This window comes from Lycium barbarum, chromosome 3 (genome assembly GCF_019175385.1).
Source record: "Lycium barbarum isolate Lr01 chromosome 3, ASM1917538v2, whole genome shotgun sequence".
Taxonomy (NCBI): domain Eukaryota; kingdom Viridiplantae; phylum Streptophyta; class Magnoliopsida; order Solanales; family Solanaceae; genus Lycium; species Lycium barbarum.
Genome location: NC_083339.1, coordinates 75,167,360 through 75,189,981, shown reverse-complemented (window position 1 = coordinate 75,189,981; position 22,622 = coordinate 75,167,360).

Genomic DNA, 22,622 nt, shown 5'->3' with positions numbered 1-22,622 from the left:
GTATCAGTACCCCCGATTATCATGTTGATTACATGCTGAGGTTCTACTGGTTCGGCCCGTTTATGAGTCTCCCTTTCCTTGTGGTGACCTTTGGCTCGTTCACTTAGCAATTCTCGGAGATGGCCATTCTTCAGTAGCCGAGCCACATTCTCTCTTAGCTGGCGACAATCCTCGGTTCTGTGCCCATGGGTTCCATGATATTCACACATCATGTTCGGGTCCCGTTGGCCCGGGTCTGACCTTAGTGGTCTCGGCCATCTTACATCTGCGATACGGCCAATGGCCGAGACGAGGCCCGAAGTATTGACATTGAAGTTGTACTCCGATATCCCCGACAAGTCTTTGTTGCCTGCCGAGCTTCCGACATCGCTCCTGAATGAGAGACCTCGATTGTTCGATGGGCATTCGGCTCGTTTATCACCTCGCCCGGAGAAATTACTCGGGCCAACCCTTGATTTTTCCAACCTGAAGCTTGGCTTTTCCGAATGAAAGTATGGCCGATACCTTTCCCTCGATAGTGTGGCCTCCGGTTCGTAATTCTTTCGCGATCTTTCCAAGATTTTGTTCATGTTTATGAGCCCTGGGGGGAGCTCGAGTTGGTCATCCACTACCCGAATCCTTGACTCGTATTGGTTATGGACATCCGCCCAGGTCACAGCCTCGTTTTCCAGCAGGTTTTCCTTCAGTTTGAATGAGGTCGTCGAGCTACGAGGATTGAGCCCTTTGGTGAAAGCTTGTGCAGCCCATTCCTCCGGAACCGGAGGGAGTTCCATTCGTTCCTTTTGGAATCGGTTGACGAATTCACGCAATAGCTCGTCATTCCTTTGGGCTATACGGAAAATATCCGCCTTACCAGCCTGCACCTTTTTGGCACCAGCGTGTGCTTTTATGAACGCATCGGCGAACATTTCGAAAGAAGCGATTGAATGCTCGGGTGGATGGTCGTACAAAGTCAATGCTCCCTTTGACAGAGTTTCCCCGAACTTTTTCAGCAACACGGATTCAATTTCATCTTCTTCCACATCATTACCTTTTATAGCGCAGGTGTATGAAGTCACGTGCTCCTGAGGGTCCGTTGTGCCGTCATATTTCTGGATATCCGGCATCTAAAACCTCTTCGGGATCAATTTCAGGGCCGCGCTCGGAGGAAAAGGCCTTTGAATGTACCTCTTCGAATCCGGTCCCTTCAGAATAGGCGGAGCCTCCGGTATTTGATCCACCCGAGAGTTATATGTTTCCACCCTCTTTTCGGTCGAGTCTACCCGTTTCGCCAATGTTTCGAGCATTCTCAGAACCTCGGTGGATGAACCAGCTCCGTACCCATTGCTTTCAACCATCCGTGCCTCATCCCTTCTGGGTTCAGCAACACCCTTCGCCTTTTCCGGGGTCGTTTTATGACTTCTATTTTGCAACTGGGCTATTGCGATTCCTTGTTTGGAAATCGCTGCTCTCTGCTCTTGCAACATTTCAAAAATTAAACGTAAGTCAATATTATCATCCGGGGTATCCGGTTCTTTCCGACCCTGTGTCCGGGACAAAGTAATTGAATTGTGAGTATTTAAAGGATCGGTGGTCGGCTAGGCGGCATTCTCCTGATTCACGGTGTTTTTCCAGTTGAGCCCTCCCTAGAATTAACGGGGTTCGGGTCAGCGGGATTTGCTGGTAATCCTCGTGGTCTTCATTTTCGGCCACAATCTCGTTGTTGTTGACGTGACCAGATTGTTCACTGTTAACTATTTGGTCCGTTTTTAAACAGAGACGAACAAAAGATTTTTTTTCGATTCTGACGGGTGAGAGATAAATTAAGATCAAAGACTACTATTATCCTAACCCCGTGGGCGCCAAACTGTTTACCCCGAATTTAGGTAATCAATTAAATTTATAAGTGAGGTATAGGATATGTGGTTGAGCTTTAACCTATTTAGTTGGCCAAAGATAAATATGGATATGCTAAGAAGAAGTGAATAATAATAAATGGTTTGGGCTAAATATATATATGTAATGATATATGAATATTGTGAATCGAATAAAGCTAAAGAACAAAACACTGAATCCGGACCAAAATCAGAGAATGAGAGAGGGAGATCTTATATATTTTGCTATTACAATGTTCTAGAACTCAAGAAGGCAACCCTTAAAAGTAGGGTAATGACCCCTATTTATAGTTTTGCCTTATGGGCCTCTTACACCATAAAACCCTAAAAAAGATAAGGTTGGGTCGTACAGTCTGACACCCGTATGATTGGCAGTACAATGTGGCAGTACAATGTGGCAGAACGGTATTGACGCGTGGCAATTGTGTAACGGATCACCCGGACCAACGACCACGATCTAACGGACCAACGGCCACGATCAACTGGGCCAACGGCCACGATCAACCGGGCCAACGGCTACGATCAACTCGGCTATGGAGAAACCGGACCAAACGATGTCTTTCGCTTTCTTCGGATCAAGCACTCCTCCGGTCCCAAAAGAAAGTCTTCGTGCTCGTGCTTGTTTCTTTTCTCCCTCCGTCTCCGGTCTCACCGGTCTAGCATATATCCAATTTTTACCATGTACAATTTTAATTTAGTCATAACTCATAACGACAATAGAATTAAAGAGCCGAAAGTGAAGTGAAGGAGCAATTTCGTATTTCTTAATAATCTATTCCGCATTTATAGTGTATAATGTTTTTAAGGCATCATGCCAGTGGAAAATCTCGACATTGCTAATTAATTGGTAGCTCTGAATCATAAAACCTTAGTTTTTGTCTCATACATGTGGCATGTGGGGTCTCTTTTGCTTAAACTACACTCTTTTGCTTTTTCAAAGCTTAATTAATTTCCACGAGAAAGAATCTTATGGAAACTCATTTTGCTTCTATTTCTCTAATCTAGAGTGAATCCCACTTTACCTCCTAACATTTAAGAGTTGAGAAATGATATTCCTTTACATATTGAATAAGAACAATAACCCCATTATTTAATATTTTTCGGTGAGAATAAAATAATAAAAAGTCACTAAACTAGTTATTGAAACGAGATTTAATCTTTGTTAAATCTTACCTATATTTTTCTCTATATGTCCAAGTTTTGATCTCTCTCTCTCTCTCTCTATCTCTCTCTCTCTATATATATACATATATATATATATCTCTATATATTGTGTGTGTATATATTAACAATTAAAATTTAAACACAAAATGTTATATCCCGCATTTTTGTGCAATCGGATAACTCAAGATAATCGCGGGAAGATGACAAACAAGGCTTCATTTTTATTTTTTGTTTGGCATATGAGTTGTTTATGAAGAATTTTGAAGTGGGAATGTTGAGAAAGGTCAAGGGTATAAAGGGAAATTCGCAACATGACTCGTGGAAAAATGGAGGAAGACGAAGGGTAAATTTGGAATTCGGAAAAAATTATTTTTCATGAAGAGCAAAATAGAACAAAAAAAAAGTGGGCTTGAGTCATTTGGGCCATGTTGGCCATCCAAATGATAGTGGGCTTAAGCCCACATGAAAGCTTAATGGACAAGGTTTAAAGATGACTAAGTCATCTTATTTCTCACATTATCTCTTAGAAATTTCAAGAACATTGAAGAACAAAAGAGAGGGAGAAACCTAAGGGCCATTTTCGGCCAAGCTCAAGACCAAGAAAAAAATTCCTTCAAAAATCATTTTCTACCAATTGAAGGGTCCTTAGTAAAGTGAAGAGGTTCTTAGAGCAAGAAAAAATCATATAGAGAAAGCTACAAGGCATAGCTAAGTGGGAAGTCAAGGAGAAAAGGTAAGAACTTATACTCTTTTATATGTCATGGATGTTTATGTATGTTGTAGTGTGCAAAAATGGATGAAATTCATATGGAATATGAACATGGGGGTGTGGCCGTGCATGTATGTGTGTGTGTGGAAATTATGTTCTAATTATTTTATCTAGTATTTGGTTGTTATTGTTGTGGGTGCTATGTTGATAATGGAAGTTGAATGATTTTGGAGAGGTTGTAGTTGTGTATGCATGATGTTGGCCATGAGTGTTGTGTGTGTGGTAGCCGTGTAGTTGTGCTGTGGTGTGGAGGAAAATGAGTTAATTTCATTTAGTATATTGGTTGTTGTTGTGTGGATTCTATTTTGCTAATAAAAGTTTAATATTTTGCTAATAAAAGTTTAATAATCTTAGTGAAATGGTAGAAGATGGAGACTTGTGGTTGAAGTTTATGTAAATTGAATATTATGTTTTTACATGTATGGAAGACAATGATATTAGTATGGTGTTGTTGGAATATATATTATTAAGTTGTTATTGTTTTTATTGGAGTTGGAAGGCTTTGAAGGAAATAGTATATTGATTGAGTTGTGATAATGTATCTTGGATTGAATATGGAAATTGTTAGTATGGTTGTTGACATTATGTTGATAGTTTGGCCGGGTTGAATTCCTGGATTGTTGTTGATTAAAAATTGGCTAAGTTGAATTTTGGGGATGGTGTATTTACAGAGGAAGTGCTGCCGAAATTTCGGTAGACAAGTGTTATCTTAAGATTCAACTTCTAAATGCTCTAATCAATGTTTGGTGAATGTGACCAAATTGTAGATTTTGGCGGATTTGCAACTTGAATTTGGAATAGCATAAGGAGCGGAAAAAGGTATGTAAGGTTTTACTCTTTCTTCCTTGGCATGTCTTAGGCATACTAGGTTGGATACGAGCCTCGGGGACAACTCTATTCTCCGGAATCCGCACCTAAAGTTACCCCTTTTTCATTTAGTAGAATTAAATTAGATATTCATGAATAGTTGGGAGAATTGCCTAGATATCTAGAACTTGTGCAAATGAGACCCGACTACCTTAAAACTCTCACAAGTGACGTCATGAAATGTAATGTACGTAAATTGTGTACGCCGCCTCACTCGGCCTGAGGTGGGCCCATTGTTCCTGGATTTTCCTTATTGTTCCGTATGACTTATTTTGAAGTAGAATCCAAAGGAAACTTTTGATCCTTGTTCCGTTTATCAAACGTTAAGTACTGTAACTATTCTAATGGAAATATGTCTATGATGACAATGATAACGATGATGCTAAGAAAGAGAATATGTCTATGATAAGTATGACAAGAATGATTCCATGACTAAGAGTCTTAAGCCAAGGATTCAATATGAGTATGAAAGTGTTAAACTAGTTCTTGATCTTTAATTCTATTCCTTAGTTATGACATTATTTTTCTAAAGATTACAAAGCATATGAATTGACATCTATGATGCCCATGATTCCATTCTATGTTTCCTTTAATGCTATTCTCCGTTGATAGTCTCGCCTTAAAATACTCGTTCCTTCGAGGTGAGACAAAGCGATCACGGTTATTCCATAATGTAATCGGAGGTCACCGACCTTACGTCACTCCGATGGATACATAATTTTCTTTGGGTTCTCCTGCATGCTTATATGACATATGTATACGAGATATGTATATGTATATGGGTAAGGGGAAGGGACACATGTTTCATTGCCACCTGGTCAGCTGGCGTTATCATCCCGGACGCGGGATATATGGGCGAGCCGACGTATTTCGGTGCTATGTGGGCGAGCCGACATTGTTCGGTGCTACGATATGACATGCTATGATATCACATGATATGATATGACACGATATGATATGACATGATATGATATGATACGATATGATATGATATGATAAGACATGACATGATATAAGTTCTATTTTCTATGTCTATGAAAAAGAAATGTTTTTTTTTTAAAAGGGAAAGACAAGCATGGTATCCGGCCTGAAAGGGTATTCCTATGTACAGGTTACTTTCTTGTCTCACTATATGTCCTATGATCCCATGATATTGTTAATCATACCTTATGTTTCCGTTTGTATTATCTTCCACACCTTACATACTCGGTACACTATTCGTACTGACGTCCCTTCTTGTGGACGCTGCGTTTCATGCCGCGCAGGTCAGCAGGTAGACAGATTTGACTCCTAGAAGCTCCATCAGCAGTACTGTGTCAGCGCTCCAGTTGTTCCGGAGCCTCAGCTTCTGGGTACTACTTTTGTGTACATATTCGGGCGCGGTAGAACCCGACCCTTCTTGTATATATATGTGTGCTATGTTTAGAGGCTCGTAGACAGATATGTACAGTCAGATGGTTTGTACTTTTGTTCATTTTGGGGTTGTATAACATGCTAGCAGATTTTATTAACACCTGATTATGGTTATGCTATTAATAATAGGAATAAGTAAAGAAACAACGGTATTACCAATCTGGCCCACTTAGTAATAAGAATGAGATACGAGTTAAGGGGTGCTCGGTACAAGTATCGGGTATCTGTCGCGGCCCGTAGTTGGGTCGTGACAGAAGTGGTATCAGAGCAGTTCGGTCCTAGGAGTTTGTCTACGAGCCGTGTCCAGTAGAGTCCTGTTTATGGGTGTGTAGCGCGCCACACTTATAGACAAGAGGCTGCAGGGCATTTAGGAAATACGACCTTCTTTGTACTCTAGATCTGCGATAGAGCTGTGCTACCAGGTTTCCATATTCTTTTCTAATCCTATGTTATGGTTCCAGTAATGCCGATGAAGAGGAAGGCTACGGCGGCCCAGAAGGGCAAGATGGTGGCCGGGAACAAAGTTGAACGGGAGCTAGAAGAAGATGAGTCTTATAATGAAGCTCCCCCTCAGACTTCTCCTGCTTCCCCTGTATCAGCCGAGCAGGAAGGAGCTCCAGCTCCAGCCCCAGTACCACCAGTTCCACCACCGGCAGCCGCGAGCCAGCAGATGGCAGAGGCTATTCAGCTGCTGACCCAGCTAGTTGCCGCACAAGTTCCGCGGCAAGATGAGGGCCAGGGAGACAGGGCGGTGAGTGCGAGGGCTCGTGATTTTATCACTTTGAAGCCTCCGGAGTTTTATGGATCGAAACCGGAGGAGGACCCCCAAAGTTTCATAGATGAGATGCTGAGGACACTGAGGATCATACATGCTTCGGATACAGAGTCAGTGGAATTGGCTTCATACAGGTTGCGAGATGTAGCCGTTCTGTGGTATAATAGTTGGATATCTTCGAGGGGAGCAAATGCCCCTCCCCCGGTTTGGCAGGAATTCACTGAGGCATTTCTGCGACATTTCTTACCGCCGGAAGTTCGACGAGCTCGAGCTGATATGTTTTTGAATCTTAAACAGGGAAATACGAGCGTCAGGGAATATAGTCTCCGCTTTAACTCGTTAGCCAGATATGCCCCAGCCATGATAGCTGATAGGGGAGATCACGTACACCGGTTTGTGAGTGGATTGGGGCCACATTTAGTTAAGGAGTGTCTGACAGCTTCGCTCCAGGACGGAATGACTATTACTCGCATTCAAGCCCATGCCCAAAACCTGGAGGAACAGTATCAGTTACGGAGAGAGGAGCGCTATTCGGATAGGGGTTCTAGAAAAAAGGGCAGATCCTCCGGGACTAGAAGCGAGTATAGAGGGGGACAGGCACAGGAGCAATCTAGGTATTTAGGCCAATCAGCGGCCAGTGCACCTCCTCGATTTGCGGATAGGGGATTTGATCGTTCTACTTATTCAGGACCAGATCAGAGTGCCAGAGCTTCGGGGTCCCAGTATAGAGCTGAATCTAACAGGACAGGGCAACCCCCACTACAGTGTGCTCGGTATGGCAGGCCACACTCTGGACAGTGTTACCGGGATACTAGTGCATGTTTTTCCTGCGGTCGGACTGATCATTTGATGCGTGATTGCTCGCTAAGGAATGAGGGAAGCAGAACCCAGCCCGCCGGATCAGCGGTTGGTTTATCGTCGACCGTGCGCCCTCCTGGACAGACTTCCCAAGCTCCAGCAAGCCGTGGCCGAGGCAGAGGAGGAGGGGGACCCAGTTCAGCTGGCCCTCCGCACCGCATATATGCATTGGCAGGACGGCAGGATTCTGAACCTTCCGCAGAAACGGCCACGGGTACTTTATCGGCACTTTTCTATGATATGTATGTGTTAATTGATCTAGATACCCCTCTATCGTATACTGTTCTTTGTATTGCTGATCGTACTCAGAATTTGGAAATTTGGGACAAGAGTAGCTGTACTCATAAGTAAGGGGCGGATACTGGAGGTTACGAAGGCTAAAATGGTAATTAAAAGAAAAAGATGCGTTACGAGAGTGTTCCGGAAATGGTCAAGACCCCACCTTTCCCCATATTATGTAATATATTAATTGTGACTGTTAAGTCCCAGAAATGAAGTTGAGATACATTTCTATGCTAGCTGGATGAAATTCAAAAGACATGATGAAGGGTATATGTACGGATGTCACAGGGTAAGACCGATGCCGAACCCACACTAGTTAAGGCTAGAAAGCCCTAATGCAGTGATATATGAGAACATATCTAGCCAGGGAATAGACGCAACAAACTCCGCGAAGAAGGAATTACAATTGTAAAAGATCGCGGAAGACGACGATTATTTAAAGGGCATAGGCGTGTGTAGACCCTCTTAATAAAATGGGGATAACATGTTAGACCTAAAATGAACTATGACGATTCAAGATCCAATAAAGGGGACTTATTAACGCAGGGCCAGCGTTCGGAGCTAACTTGAGTGACCTACGACATAAAGGCAACCTAAGCTCCTAAAATGGATATGATAAGCGACATGTGAGATATCTACGAAGGAGACCTCCCCGAAGTATTATAATACATTATGAGACCAGTTTAACATTCGAGGACGAATGTTCTAAAGGGGGGGAGGATGTTATATCCCGCATTTTTGTGCAATCGGATAACTCAAGATAATCGCGGGAAGATGACAAACAAGGCTTCATTTTTATTTTTTGTTTGGCATATGAGTTGTTTATGAAGAATTTTGAAGTGGGAATGTTGAGAAAGGTCAAGGGTATAAAGGGAAATTCGCAACATGACTCGTGGAAAAATGGAGGAAGACGAAGGGTAAATTTGGAATTCGGAAAAATTTATTTTTCATGAAGAGCAAAATAGAACAAAAAAAAAGTGGGCTTGAGTCATTTGGGCCATGTTGGCCATCCAAATGATAGTGGGCTTAAGCCCACATGAAAGCTTAACGGACAAGGTTTAAAGATGACTAAGTCATCTTATTTCTCACATTATCTCCTAGAAATTTCAAGAACATTGAAGAACAAAAGAGAGGGAGAAACCTAAGGGCCATTTTCGGCCAAGCTCAAGACCAAGAAAAAAATTCCTTCAAAAATCATTTTCTACCAATTGAAGGGTCCTTAGTAAAGTGAAGAGGTTCTTAGAGCAAGAAAAAATCATATTCTTGCAAGCTACAAGGCATAGCTAAGTGGGAAGTCAAGGAGAAAAGGTAAGAACTTATACTCTTTTATATGTCATGGATGTTTATCTATGTTGTAGTGTGCAAAACTGGATGAAATCCATATGGAATATGAACATGGGGGTGTGGCCGTGCATGTATGTGTGTGTGTGGAAATTATGTTCTAATTATTTTATCTAGTGTTTGGTTGTTATTGTTGTGGATGCTATGTTGATAATGGAAGTTGAATGATATTGGAGAGGTTGTAGTTGTGTATGCATGATGTTGGCCGTGAGTGTTGTGTGTGTGGTAGCCGTGTAGTTGTGGTGTGGTGTCGAGGAAAATGAGTTAATTTCATTTAGTATATTGGTTGTTGTTGTGTGGATTCTATATTGCTAATAAAAGTTTAATAATCTTAGTGAAATGGTAGAAGTTGGAGACTTGTGGTTGAAGTTTATGTAAATTGAATATTATGTTTTTACATGTATGGAAGACAATGATATTAGTATGGTGTTGTTGGAATATATATTATTAAGTTGTTATTGTTTTTATTGGAGTTGGAAGGCTTTGAAGGAAGTAGTATATTGATTGAGTTGTGATAATGTATCTTGGATTGAATATGGAAATTGTTAGTATGGTTGTTGACATTATGTTGATAGTTTGGCCGGGTTGAATTCCCGGATTGTTGTTGATTAAAAATTGGCTAAGTTGAATTTTGGGGATGGTGTATTTACAGAGGAAGTGCTGCCGAAATTTTGGTAGACAAGTGTTATCTTAAGATTCAACTTCTAAATGCTCTAATCAATGTTTGGTGAATGTGACCAAATTGTAGATTTTGGCGGATTTGCAACTTGAATTTGGAATAGCATAAGGAGCGGAAAAAGGTATGTAAGGTTTTACTCTTTCTTCCTTGGCATGTCTTAGGCATACTAGGTTGGATACGAGCCTCGGGGACAACTCTATTCTCCGGAATCCGCACCTAAAGTTACCCCTTTTTCATTTAGTAGAATTAAATTAGATATTCATGAATAGTTGGGAGAATTGCCTAGATATCTAGAACTTGTGCAAATGAGACCCGACTACCTTAAAACTCTCACAAGTGACGTCATGAAATGTAATGTACGTAAATTGTGTACGCCGCCTCACTCGGCCCGAGGTGGGCCCATTGTTCCCGGATTTTCCTTATTGTTCCGTATGACTTATTTTGAAGTAGAATCCAAAGGAAACTTTTGATCCTTGTTCCGTTTATCAAACGTTAAGTACTGTAACTATTCTAATGGAAATATGTCTATGATGACAATGATAACGATGATGCTAAGAAAGAGAATATGTCTATGATAAGTATGACAAGAATGATTCCATGACTAAGAGTCTTAAGCCAAGGATTCAATATGAGTATGAAAGTGTTAAACTAGTTCTTGATCTTTAATTCTATTCCTTAGTTATGACATTATTTTTCTAAAGATTACAAAGCATATGAATTGACGTCTATGATGCCCATGATTCCATTCTATGTTTTCTTTAGTGCTATTCTCCGTTGATAGTCTCGCCTTAAAATACTCGTTCCTTCGAGGTGAGACAAAGCGATCACGGTTATTCCAAAATGTAATCGGAGGTCACCGACCTTACGTCACTCCGATGGATACATAATTTTCTTTGGGTTCTCCTGCATGCTTATATGACATATGTATACGAGATATGTATAATATGGGGAAGGGGAAGGGACACATGTTTCATTGCCACCTGGTCAGCTACTGTTACATTCTGTATTTTTGAACGTCGGATTAATTGTAAGTTGAGGTGGGGCCCACACGTCAAGATTTTTTTTTTGGGACATGTGACAAATTATATGAATCACATATGTGAAGTTAAACACAACTCAAGAAGGACCCTTGGGCCAAATCAAAGTGGAAGTCCTCCAAACGAATATTTTTAAGAAAACGTTTTCGGGTGACCTGACTTTGGGGGGGGGGGGGGGGGCAAAAACTGTATTATAAGTTTGGAATTTGGAAAATTACCTTGAAATAGAAGTTGTAGATAATTGAATTAACTTTCCATCCATAGGTCGTGGGTTCCCAGGTGACGTCGGTACAAGGAGATATGAACGTTTTATGGTCGAAAGGTCAGTGGGCTAGGCCCAACTCGGGACCAACCGAGTTGGCCCAAAAAAATGAAAAGAAAAATTTAGGCCCAAGGTGAGAGGGTGGCCGGTCATACCTGGTCCAAGCCCACCAAATTAATTAATTTTCATGTGGCAAATTAATTATAAAGGGATCATTATCCCTTAGATGATTCAAGAAACTTAGAAGGAGAAAGAACAAACAAAACAAGAGCAAAAAAAAGGACCATTTCGGGTTTGGCCATAGAAAATTCAACCCTCCAAATCTTGCTTCAAAAATTATTTTCTTGTGGTATTCCTACTAATTCAAGGGCCCTTTACAACTTGGTGTAGTTGTTTTGGAAGAAGGAGCACTTATTTCTTCAAGTTGACAACTTGTTCAAGTGAAGAAGTTTGTAGAAAAGGGTAAGAATCAATTCCTTTTTCTTATGTTATGAAGGTTTGTTTATATTGTGGTATGTGGAAATGAGTAGAAATTATGGAAATATGGAAGTTTGCAAAGTGGGTATGTATATATGTATGTAGCCGTGTGTGTATATTGTTGTATGTATGATATGAGTTGAATTTTATGTTGTATTCTAGTTGTGGTTATGATGGAAATTATATTGGGAATGAAAGTTGAATGAATTTTGGTTGAAGTTGGAATGTAGAAGATTATGTCACCTTAGAATAATTTTGTGATATTATGGAAATGAAGTTGTTAAGATGTAAATTATGATTATGGTTGATGAAATTGGAATATGGAAATATGTTATGAATATGTAGGTTGAAGATTTGAAGTTTTGGGTGAATTATGTTTTGGTGGAAAGTTTGTATATTTTGTATATCTTGTGAATATTTCGTAGAAATGATATGAAATATTTCCAAATTATATTGTGATGATCTAGATTAATGATGAATGTGAAACCATTGAGGTTAGTTTGGAAATTGAAGTTGAAATGAAGGTTATGACATTATGTTGGGAAGATAGCTAGTTAAGTTATATTGTGTTTATAGTGATTGTTGTTGTTGGGTTGTTGTTGATTGTTTTGGCCGAGTTAAATTCTCGGGGATGCTATATGTATGTATAGGGGAGATGCTGCCCAAATTACTGTAGGCAATTATGAATAAAGATTGAATACTTAAAGATTGGTAATTGAGAATTGGTAAATGTGACCAATTGCAGATTTTGGGCGAAACGGGAATTGAATTTGGAAAGGCGTAAAGAGCATACAAGGTATGTAAAGCTATCCCGATTCTTCTTTTGGCATGTCCTAGGTGTACTAGGATCGGATTTGAGCCTCGAAAAGTATTCTGCTCATCGGAATCCGCATTTGAAAATACCACTTTTTCATTCAATGGAATTGAACCCTATAAGTATGCTTTATTGAAAGAATTGTGCAAACTTCCGCAAATTGTTTAGAAAATTATGGAATGTCCCCAGAATCTCCGTAGGTGACTTTATAAGCTTAAAATACGTAATTTGAGCCCACCGCTTCGTTTGTCCCGAGGTGGGCCCACTATTTTCGATTTTACCCTTTTAGTGGTTATGACTTGTCTTCGAGCGTTTTTTATTTTTAAGAAATGTTTTTTACTACGCTTGTAATTACTAAATAAAACTTGTTTCAAATATTCCATTAAGTCTTGTAAAACTGTTTCGGAACTTGGAAACGAACTTCGAAAGATTATGCTTCTGTAATCCATTATGACATCCGAAATACACTCACTACGATTCTGACCGATTTCGTTATTTCGATTTGTCATCCGATAGGTCTTATTGAGTCTCTGGAAATATATGACATTCGTTTGAATTATTTTGATAAGCCCCATAATGTATTTTGAAACATGAAAATGATTACAAAAAGCTTATTTTGACATATGCTATTGGGATATCCGAAATGCATACACTATGATTACTGCTCCGCTTCTGTCATATGATTTGTCATCTGAATTATGCTACTGAGTCTCCGTAAATGTGCTATATTTTATTTTGCATTAGTTTCTCACTACTCCATTCGTGGATGCCCTAATGTTTCCCACACTGAGCCCGGGCCAGGATATGTTGTCAAGCGTATTCCTCTGCATTGTTCGCCGTGCCTCGATGTGAGGGGGCAGGTATACATGTACATGGCTTGTGGAGTATGTTGTGCCATGTACACACTCTGATATGATATGATATGATCTGATATGGCCATCTGATATGATATGTTATGTTACGGGGTTATCCCCTATTCTGCTCCTTATGTGTGGTGGCACCAGCGTTGGGGGGTGGCCACGTTCTGTTTGCCGAGTCCCTTGGCAGGGGTCGGATATGATATGGTATATGTTTCTGTACACACTCCTCATGTTTCGAAAATATGCATTTGATACTTCGGATGTTACACTAACTTCTCTGTAAGTTCTGTTTCGGTTATGATCTTGTTCCGTAATGGGACTAGGTACGACATATGTTTCCAGCGAATATTATTTATGCTACATGATCAGCATTTTGCTAATCTGGATATTCAGTTCATTTTCTGTATCTTCTGCTTCGATTATGACTTTGTTTACTACGTTCCGTGCTTTACATACTCAGTACATATTTCGTACTGACCCCCTTCCTTCGGGGGCTGCGTTTTCATGCCGCGCAGGTACAGACGACAGATTTGCTGAACCGCCTGCCTAGGACATCTATTCTGCTATTTTGGGAGTGCTCTTTTATCTAGAGCCTATATGTTGGTACAGTCTGCTGCTATTGTATATATGTATGCTATTTAGGGGTATGACGGGGCCCTGTCCCGTCTTATGATTCTGTTATGATCTGTAGAGGTCTGTAGATATACTTGTGTGGGTTCTGTATATGTTTTGGGATGATATGATCTGTGGCAGCCTTATCGGCTCCCATGTACTATGTCGGTTCATTTATGATAATTACTAACGCCAATTGACTTTTACATTTAAAAATATTCTGCTGATATGCTAGTCTGGGTTATTGGGTACGTTCGGGTGTCCAGCACGGACACTAGTCGCGGCCTACGGAGTTGGGTCGTGACAAAAGTGGTATCAGAGCGGTTCGTCCTCGGAATGTCTACAGACCGTGTCTACTAGAGTCTTGTTTATTGGTGTTTTGTGCACCACATCTATAAACAGGAGGCTACAGGGCATTTAGGGTGTTACCTTTCTTTGAATCTTAGATCGTGCGATAGAGCCAGCTGTAGGAAATGAATTCCTTTTTTTTATTAACCCTTGATTTCAGCTGGAGGACGGTATCGACGTAAAACAGCGACTGATGATTTTGGAAGCTGTACAGTACACAAGTAAGTAATGGTATGAAAGACGTATGCTGGGTAAGGTATTTGAAGTACGATTGAAACATAAGCTGAAGATTAAAAAGAAAAATAAACAGGAAAGTGTAGCAGGTGCCATTTGAGTTGGGCATGTGAGGTAAGCCTCGGCATCTTTGTACTTTTATTTGAAATTGTTAGCCACGTGTAGCTATGATGCGATATGATATGATATGTATATACGTATATGTGTTGTCCATGTGAGGCATGGTTGGTATTTCCTGTGTACAGGTTTTGGGATAGTAAGAAATACAGAGGAACCTCTGCCCAAACTTTTCTAGGAATATGAAGAGGAAAATGAGACATAAATTCTTAACATGTCTTGAAGGTCGATACCGATAGGGTAAATCTATTATGTACGATTAAAAGTTTAAGAGATACCCTCCATGTCATTTGTAAGAAGCATTATCCTTGTTTGGAAAACATTTATCTCGAGAAAGCATATATGAGTAGCAAGTTCGCAATTTATTTAAATGAACCAGAAATATGTTCCAACCCCATTTTGCTTTAGCACAGCCCATGTGAAGGGCAAAAATATGTGGAAGGACAAAAATGTCCAACGATCAAGTTTCCTCTAATTGAAAGAATACAAAGTGTATGACAAGCAGTCGGGAATTGAGTGGTTCGCTCACGACTCAAATATATATAATATATATATACATGGAGGTAAATATTGAAGACGTATAAGGGGCAACACGGTAACTATATAGTCAGAAAAGTAAAAGAATTCTCGCTAGGTTGGGGTGGGACCCGCTACGAGAACGTTCTGAAAAGCTGTCAAGACCCCGACTTGTCTTAAATTACGTGACAAAGGACGTGCATGGCAATTGGTGTAATTATACCGGCCCTAACGTGCCTAAATGCATTAAAGTTGTAAGGTTAAGCGTGCTAGGGCCAGAGCAATTCTGGGATGGGTGACCCCCTGGGAAGTAAACTAAAATTTTCACAAGTATAGGAATAAGGGACGAATGGGAAATTTGAGGTAACTTAAAGGAAATTAGGATATGCGGAGTGATTAGAAACACTCAAGAAGTCGGGTAGACTAAGACAAGATAAGCTGGTGAGGAAGAAGATAGCGCAATGCAGCTTAGGAATGAGAGTAAGTTTGAATAAGCGTTTGGGAATTGTTTTGTAAGCAAAATGGTAGTAAATGTGTATGTGTGCATATGACACCCCATTCATGATTGTACCGACCGACAGGTGGACCTCAGCAGCCAGTGTCGTGAGGTATGAAAGACATTAACCGAACAGAATTTGAGAGACAAAGCGAAAGACATGGTACAAATATTATAAGTAAACTGACACTAGTTCCGTCGCCAGCTAAGGCCGGGACGTTCCAGCACAACGATGTTCGGAAATAGAAAAAAAAAGGGGGACAGTAATAGTAACGTTTGGGAAATTTTGAAGGGAAGAAAGAGACCTCTCCGACGTATTATAATACCCCATAAGGCTAGTTGAACATTCGAGGACGAATGTTCTAAAGGGGGGGGGGGGGGGTGGATGTTACATCCCGTATTTTTGAACGTCGGATTAATTGTAAGTTGAGGTGGGGCCCACACGTCAAGATTTTTTTTTTGGGACATGTGACAAATTATATGAATCACATATGTGAAGTTAAACACAACTCAAGAAGGACCCTTGGGCCAAATCAAAGTGGAAGTCCTCCAAACGAATATTTTTAAGAAAACGTTTTCGGGTGACCTGACTTTGGGGGGGGGGGGGGGCAAAAACTGTATTATAAGTTTGAAATTTGGAAAATTACCTTGAAATAGAAGTTGTAGATAATTGAATTAGCTTTCCATCCATAGTTCGTGGGTTCCCAGGTGACGTCGGTACAAGGAGATATGAACGTTTTAAGGTCGAAAGGTCAGTGGGCTAGGCCCAACTCGGGACCAACCGAGTTGGCCCAAAAAAATGAAAAGAAAAATTTAGGCCCAAGGTGAGAGGGTGGCTGACCATACCTGGTCCAAGCCCACCAAATTAATTAATTTCCATGTGGCAAATTAATTATAAAGGGATCATTATCCCTTAGATGATTCAAGAAACTTAGAAGGAGAAAGAACAAACAAAACAAGAGCAAAAAAAAGGACCATTTCGGGTTTGGCCATAGAAAATTCAACCCTCCAAATCTTGCTTCAAAAATTATTTTCTTGTGGTATTCCTACTAATTCAAGGGTCCTTTACAACTTGGTGTAGTTGTTTTGGAAGAAGGAGCACTTATTTCTTCAAGTTGACAACTTGTTCAAGTGAAGAAGTTTGTAGAAAAGGGTAAGAATCAATTCCTTTTTCTTATGTTATGAAGGTTTGTTTATGTTGTGGTATGTGGAAATGAGTAGAAATTATGGAAATATGGAAGTTTGCAAAGTGGGTATGTATATATGTATGTAGTCGTGTGTGTATATTGTTGTATGTATGATATGAGTTGAATTTTATGTTGTATTCTAGTTGTGGTTATGATGAAATTATATTGGGAATGAAAGTTGAATGAATTTTGGTTGAAGTTGGAATGTAGAAGATTATGTCACCTTAGAATAATTTTGTGATATTATGGAAATGAAGTTGTTAAGATGTAAATTATGATTATGGTTGATGAAATTGGAAGATGGAAATATGTTATGAATATGTAGGTTGAAGATTTGAAGTTTTGGGTGAATTATGTTTTGGTGGAAAGTTTGTATATTTTGTATATCTTGTGAATATTTCGTAGAAATGATATGAAATATTTCCAAATTATATTGTGATGATCTAGATTAATGATGAATGTGAAACCATTGAGGTTAGTTTGGAAATTGAAGTTGAAATGAAGGTTATGACATTATGTTGGGAAGATAGCTAGTTAAGTTATATTGTGTTTATAGTGATTGTTGTTGTTGGGTTGTTGTTGATTGTTTTGGCCGAGTTAAATTCTCGGGGATGCTATATGTATAGGGGAGATGCTGCCCAAATTTCTGTAGGCAATTATGAATAAAGATTGAATACTTAAAGATTGGAAATTGAGAATTGGTAAATGTGACCAATTGCAGATTTTGGGCGAAACGGGAATTGAATTTGGAAAGGCGTAAAGAGCATACAAGGTATGTAAAGCTATCCCGATTCTTCTTTTGGCATGTCCTAGGTGTACTAGGATCGGATTTGAGCCTCGGAAAGTATTCTGCTCATCGGAATCCGCATTTGAAAATACCATTTTTTCATTCAATGTAATTGAACCCTATAAGTATGCTTTATTGAAAGAATTGTGCAAACTTCCGCAAATTGTTTAGAAAATTATGGAATGTCCCCAGAATCTCCGTAGGTGACTTTATAAGCTTAAAATACGTAATTTGAGCCCACCGCTTCGTTTGTCTCGAGGTGGGCCCACTATTTCCGATTTTACCCTTTTAGTGGTTATGACTTGTCTTCGAGCGTTTTTTTTTAAGAAATGTTTTTAACTACGCTTGTAATTACTAAATAAAACTTTATTTAAATATTCCATTAAGTCTTGTAAAATTGTTTCGGAACTTGGAAACGAACTTAGAAAGATTATGCTTCTGTAATCCATTATGACATCCGAAATACACTCACTACGATTCTGACCGATTTCGTTATTTCGATTTGTCATCCGATAGGTCTTATTGAGTCTCTGGAAATATATGACATTCGTTTGAATTATTTTGATAAGCCCCATAATGTATTTTGAAACATGAAAATGATTACAAAAAGCTTATTTTGACATATGCTATTAGGATATCTGAAATGCATACACTATGATTACTGCTCCGCTTCTGTCATATGGTTTGTCATCTGAATTATGCTACTGAGTCTCCGTAAATGTGCTATATTTTATTTTGCATTAGTTTCTCACTACTCCATTCGTGGATGCCCCAATGTTTCCCACACTGAGCCCGGGCCAGGATATGTTGTCAAGCGTATTCCTCTGCATTGTTCGCCGTGCCTCGATGTGAGGGGGCAGGTATACATGTACATGGGTTGTGGAGTATGTTGTGCCATGTACACACTCTGATGTGATATGATATGATCTGATATGGTCATCTGATATGATATGTTATGTTACGGGGTTATCCCCTATTCTGCTCCTTATGTGTGGTGGCACCAGCGTCGGGGGGTGGCCACGTTCTGTTTGCCGAGTCCCTTGGCAGGGGTCGGATATGATATGGTATATGTTTCTGTACACACTCCTCATGTTTCGAAAATATGCATTTGATACTTCGGATGTTACACTCACTTCTCTGTAAGTTCTGTTTCGGTTATGATCTTGTTCCGTAATGGGACCAGGTACGACATATGTTTCCAGCGAATATTATTTATGCTATATGATCAGCATTTTGCTAATCTGGATATTCAGTTCATTTTTTGTATCTTCTTCTTCGATTATGACTTTGTTTACTACGTTCCGTGCTTTACATACTCAGTACATATTTCATACTGACCCCCTTCCTTCGGGGGCTGCGTTTTCATGCCGCGCAGGTACATACGACAGATTTGCTGAACCGCCTGCCTAGGACATCTATTCTGCTATTTTGGGAGTGCTCTTTTGTCCAGAGCCTATATGTTGGTACAGTCTGCTGCTATTGTATATATGTATGCTATTCAGGGGTATGACGGGGCCCTGTCCCGTCTTATGATTCTGTTATGATCTGTAGAGGTCTGTAGATATACTTGTGTGGGTTCTGTATATGTTTTGGGATGATATGATCTGTGGCAGCCTTATCGGCTCCCATGTACTATGTTGGTTCATTTATGATAATTACTAACGCCAATTGACTTTTACATTTAAAAATATTCTGCTGATATGCTAGTCTGGGTTATTTGGTACGTTCGAGTGTCCAGCACGGACACTAGTCGCGGCCTACGGAGTTGGGTCGTGACAGCTACGATATGACATGCTATGATATCACATGATATGATATGACACAATATGATATGACATGATATGATATGATATGATAAGACATGACATGATATAAGTTCTATTTTCTATGTCTATGAAAAAGAAATGTTTTTTTTTTAAAAGGGAAAGACAAGCATGCATGGTATCCGGCCTGAAAGGGTATTCCTATGTACAGGTTACTTTCTTGTCTCACTATATGTCATATGATCCCATGATATTGTTAATCATACCTTATGTTTCCGTTTGTATTATCTTCCACGCCTTACATACTCGGTACACTATTCGTACTGACGTCCCTTCTTGTGGACGCTGCGTTTCATGCCACGCAGGTCAGCAGGTAGACAGATTTGACTCCTAGAAGCTCCATCAGCAGTACTGTGTCAGCGCTCCAGTTGTTCCGGAGCCTCAGCTTCTGGGTACTACTTTTGTGTACATATTCGGGCGCGGTAGAACCCGACCCTTCTTGTATATATATTTGTGCTATGTTTAGAGGCTCGTAGACAGATATGTACAGTCAGATGGTTTGTACTTTTGTTCATTTTGGGGTTGTATAAAATGCTAGCAGATTTTATTAACACCTGATTATGGTTATGCTATTAATAATAGGAATAAGTAAAGAAACAACGGTATTACCAATCTAGCCCACTTAGTAATAAGAATGAGATACGAGTTAGGGGGTGCTCGGTACAAGTATCGGGTATCCGTCGCGGCCCCTAGTTGGGTCGTGACACAAAATATGTGGACAGGAAACAAAAAAGAAGATAATTCAATTGCTTAGGTAAAATAGTGCTAAGTAGTAATTATTAAATTTATCAATATATCTTACGACAAATAACAAGAGAAAGTTTCGTCATATTCCGTAAATACTTTTCTCATATACACATAGTAAGAAACGTATATATATATATATATATATATATATATATATAGATGTGTATGTGTGTGTGTGTGTATATATATATATATATATATTATGAATTAAATCTAAAAATTAAATCAAATAATATTTAAAAAGATTTAATTTTTTTACTTTAATTTCACATAAATATCATTAATTTGAGTGTATTATATCGAAAATTAGATGATACTTAACATTTTATTATGATACAATGTCCTCAAACAAGCGACATCACAATTTAACATAGATTAGTGTTTTTAAATATCGTCCGCTCGCGCGGGTACTGATACTAGACTGTATTTAGATTGTATAATAATTAAGATCTTGACCCTCTAGTCCAAAAAAAATAAAATAAAACCAACGACATCTAGCTTGAAATTTATTAACAGATTTTTTCAAGTAGTTATACATTATTTTCAGCGGAATAGGTGAATGGGACAATAATAAAAGTTATATATTGTATTTAATTTTAGAAAGAAAAAGAAAAAAAGATATTTATTAAAAATAAAAGATTCTCACCGAAAAATATTAGATAGGGGGTTTATCATTCCCATTCAATATGTGAGGGGAATATTTTTTCTCAATCCATAAATGTTAGGTGTAAAGTGAGATTCACTTTCTAATCTATTGAATTGAAAGTCACAGCTATTGTTTGTCCAGCTAGGCCACGTGATGTCTAGATATCGTCATTATGATAAATTTTCGAAAATTGAAAAGAGTGCTTGAACGTGCACCTAGGTGCTGCATTTTAATATATTGAAATACCAATAAACTTATAATTTTTTCCTATACGACGAGCAAGTTCAAACTCCAAATGATGATAACATTGTATGCATTCTCTGATTCTTTTCTGACAATAATAATACTCAAAATAATAATACTTGAAATTACTGTATTGTTAAAGAAAGCGGTACTTTCACAATTTGAAGTCTGAATACTTGTGTTTCAATTTCTTACAAATTCGCAAGCTATCTCTCTGTAAATATTTGCCTCATAATTTGTTCCAAAATTTGAAATTTTTACAAATTCGTACGCTATCTCTCAATATATATGGAGAGGAGATATTTTTTGACTAGTGAATAAAGAGGTCATTTTGGACAACCAAAAAGAGACACTATAAAAGACATTTTTTAGAATAACGAGAACTAAATGTGGCATTTCTAGTTATGGCCTTTAATAACATTATACTCCCTCCGTTTCAATTTATGTGAACATATTTCCTTATTAGTCCGTGCTAAAAAGAATGACCAATTTCTATATTTGAAAACAATTCACCTTTATACAATGATTTATAGTCACACAAAATATATGTAACTCATTTAACTCTACAAATTTAAAAGTCTTCTCTTCTTTCTTAAACTCTGTGTTCAATCAAATGGGTTCACATAAATTGAAATGGAGGGAGTAATATGAAAAAAAAAAATGGATCTCGGGTCTAACTCAACCCCAAAAGCTAGCTCATGAGGGGAGGATTGCCCAAGCCCATATAAATAGTCCAAACACCCATCCAACGATCGATGTGAGAGAATCAACACCCCCGGACGCCCAGGACTAGAAATATGGAGCATGGACAATATAAGATGGGGCTCCAACATCGGGTAAATAATGAATTGAGATGGACCGGACTCTGATAACATGAAAAGAAATGGATCTTGGGCCAAACTCAACCCAAAAGCTAGCTCATGAAGGGAAGATTGACTTCTTCCTCTTCTTATCAATTGCTCGCATTTTGCGACGACGACTGGCTACTTGTCATGAGAGTCGTCATTCTATCAATGGTTTTTTCATTAGCTTTGGGGGTTTCCCTTCATTCGGATAGCCAAGCAGCGATTCACATCGTTAAACATCCTGTCTTTCACTTCGTCCAACAACAATTCTTAATCGGCTTAAATTCTCTCAATTTCATCTCATCGGCATATCAACTCACTGATCTATTCACTAAACCTCTAACTGGTCCTTTTTATCGGCAAATTTTGGGCAAGTTGGGTTGCTTTCATCCCCCTCCAACTTAAGGGGGTGTTGAAAGAAAATTGGCCATGGAAGCTGGTCGAAGCTCTGTTGAGCAAGAAAGAAAGAAGGAACACAATTTGGGTCATTTGGACCGAGAAACAGCAGATCAAACAACGAAACTGTTTTGCCTAAAGCATCCACAAGTC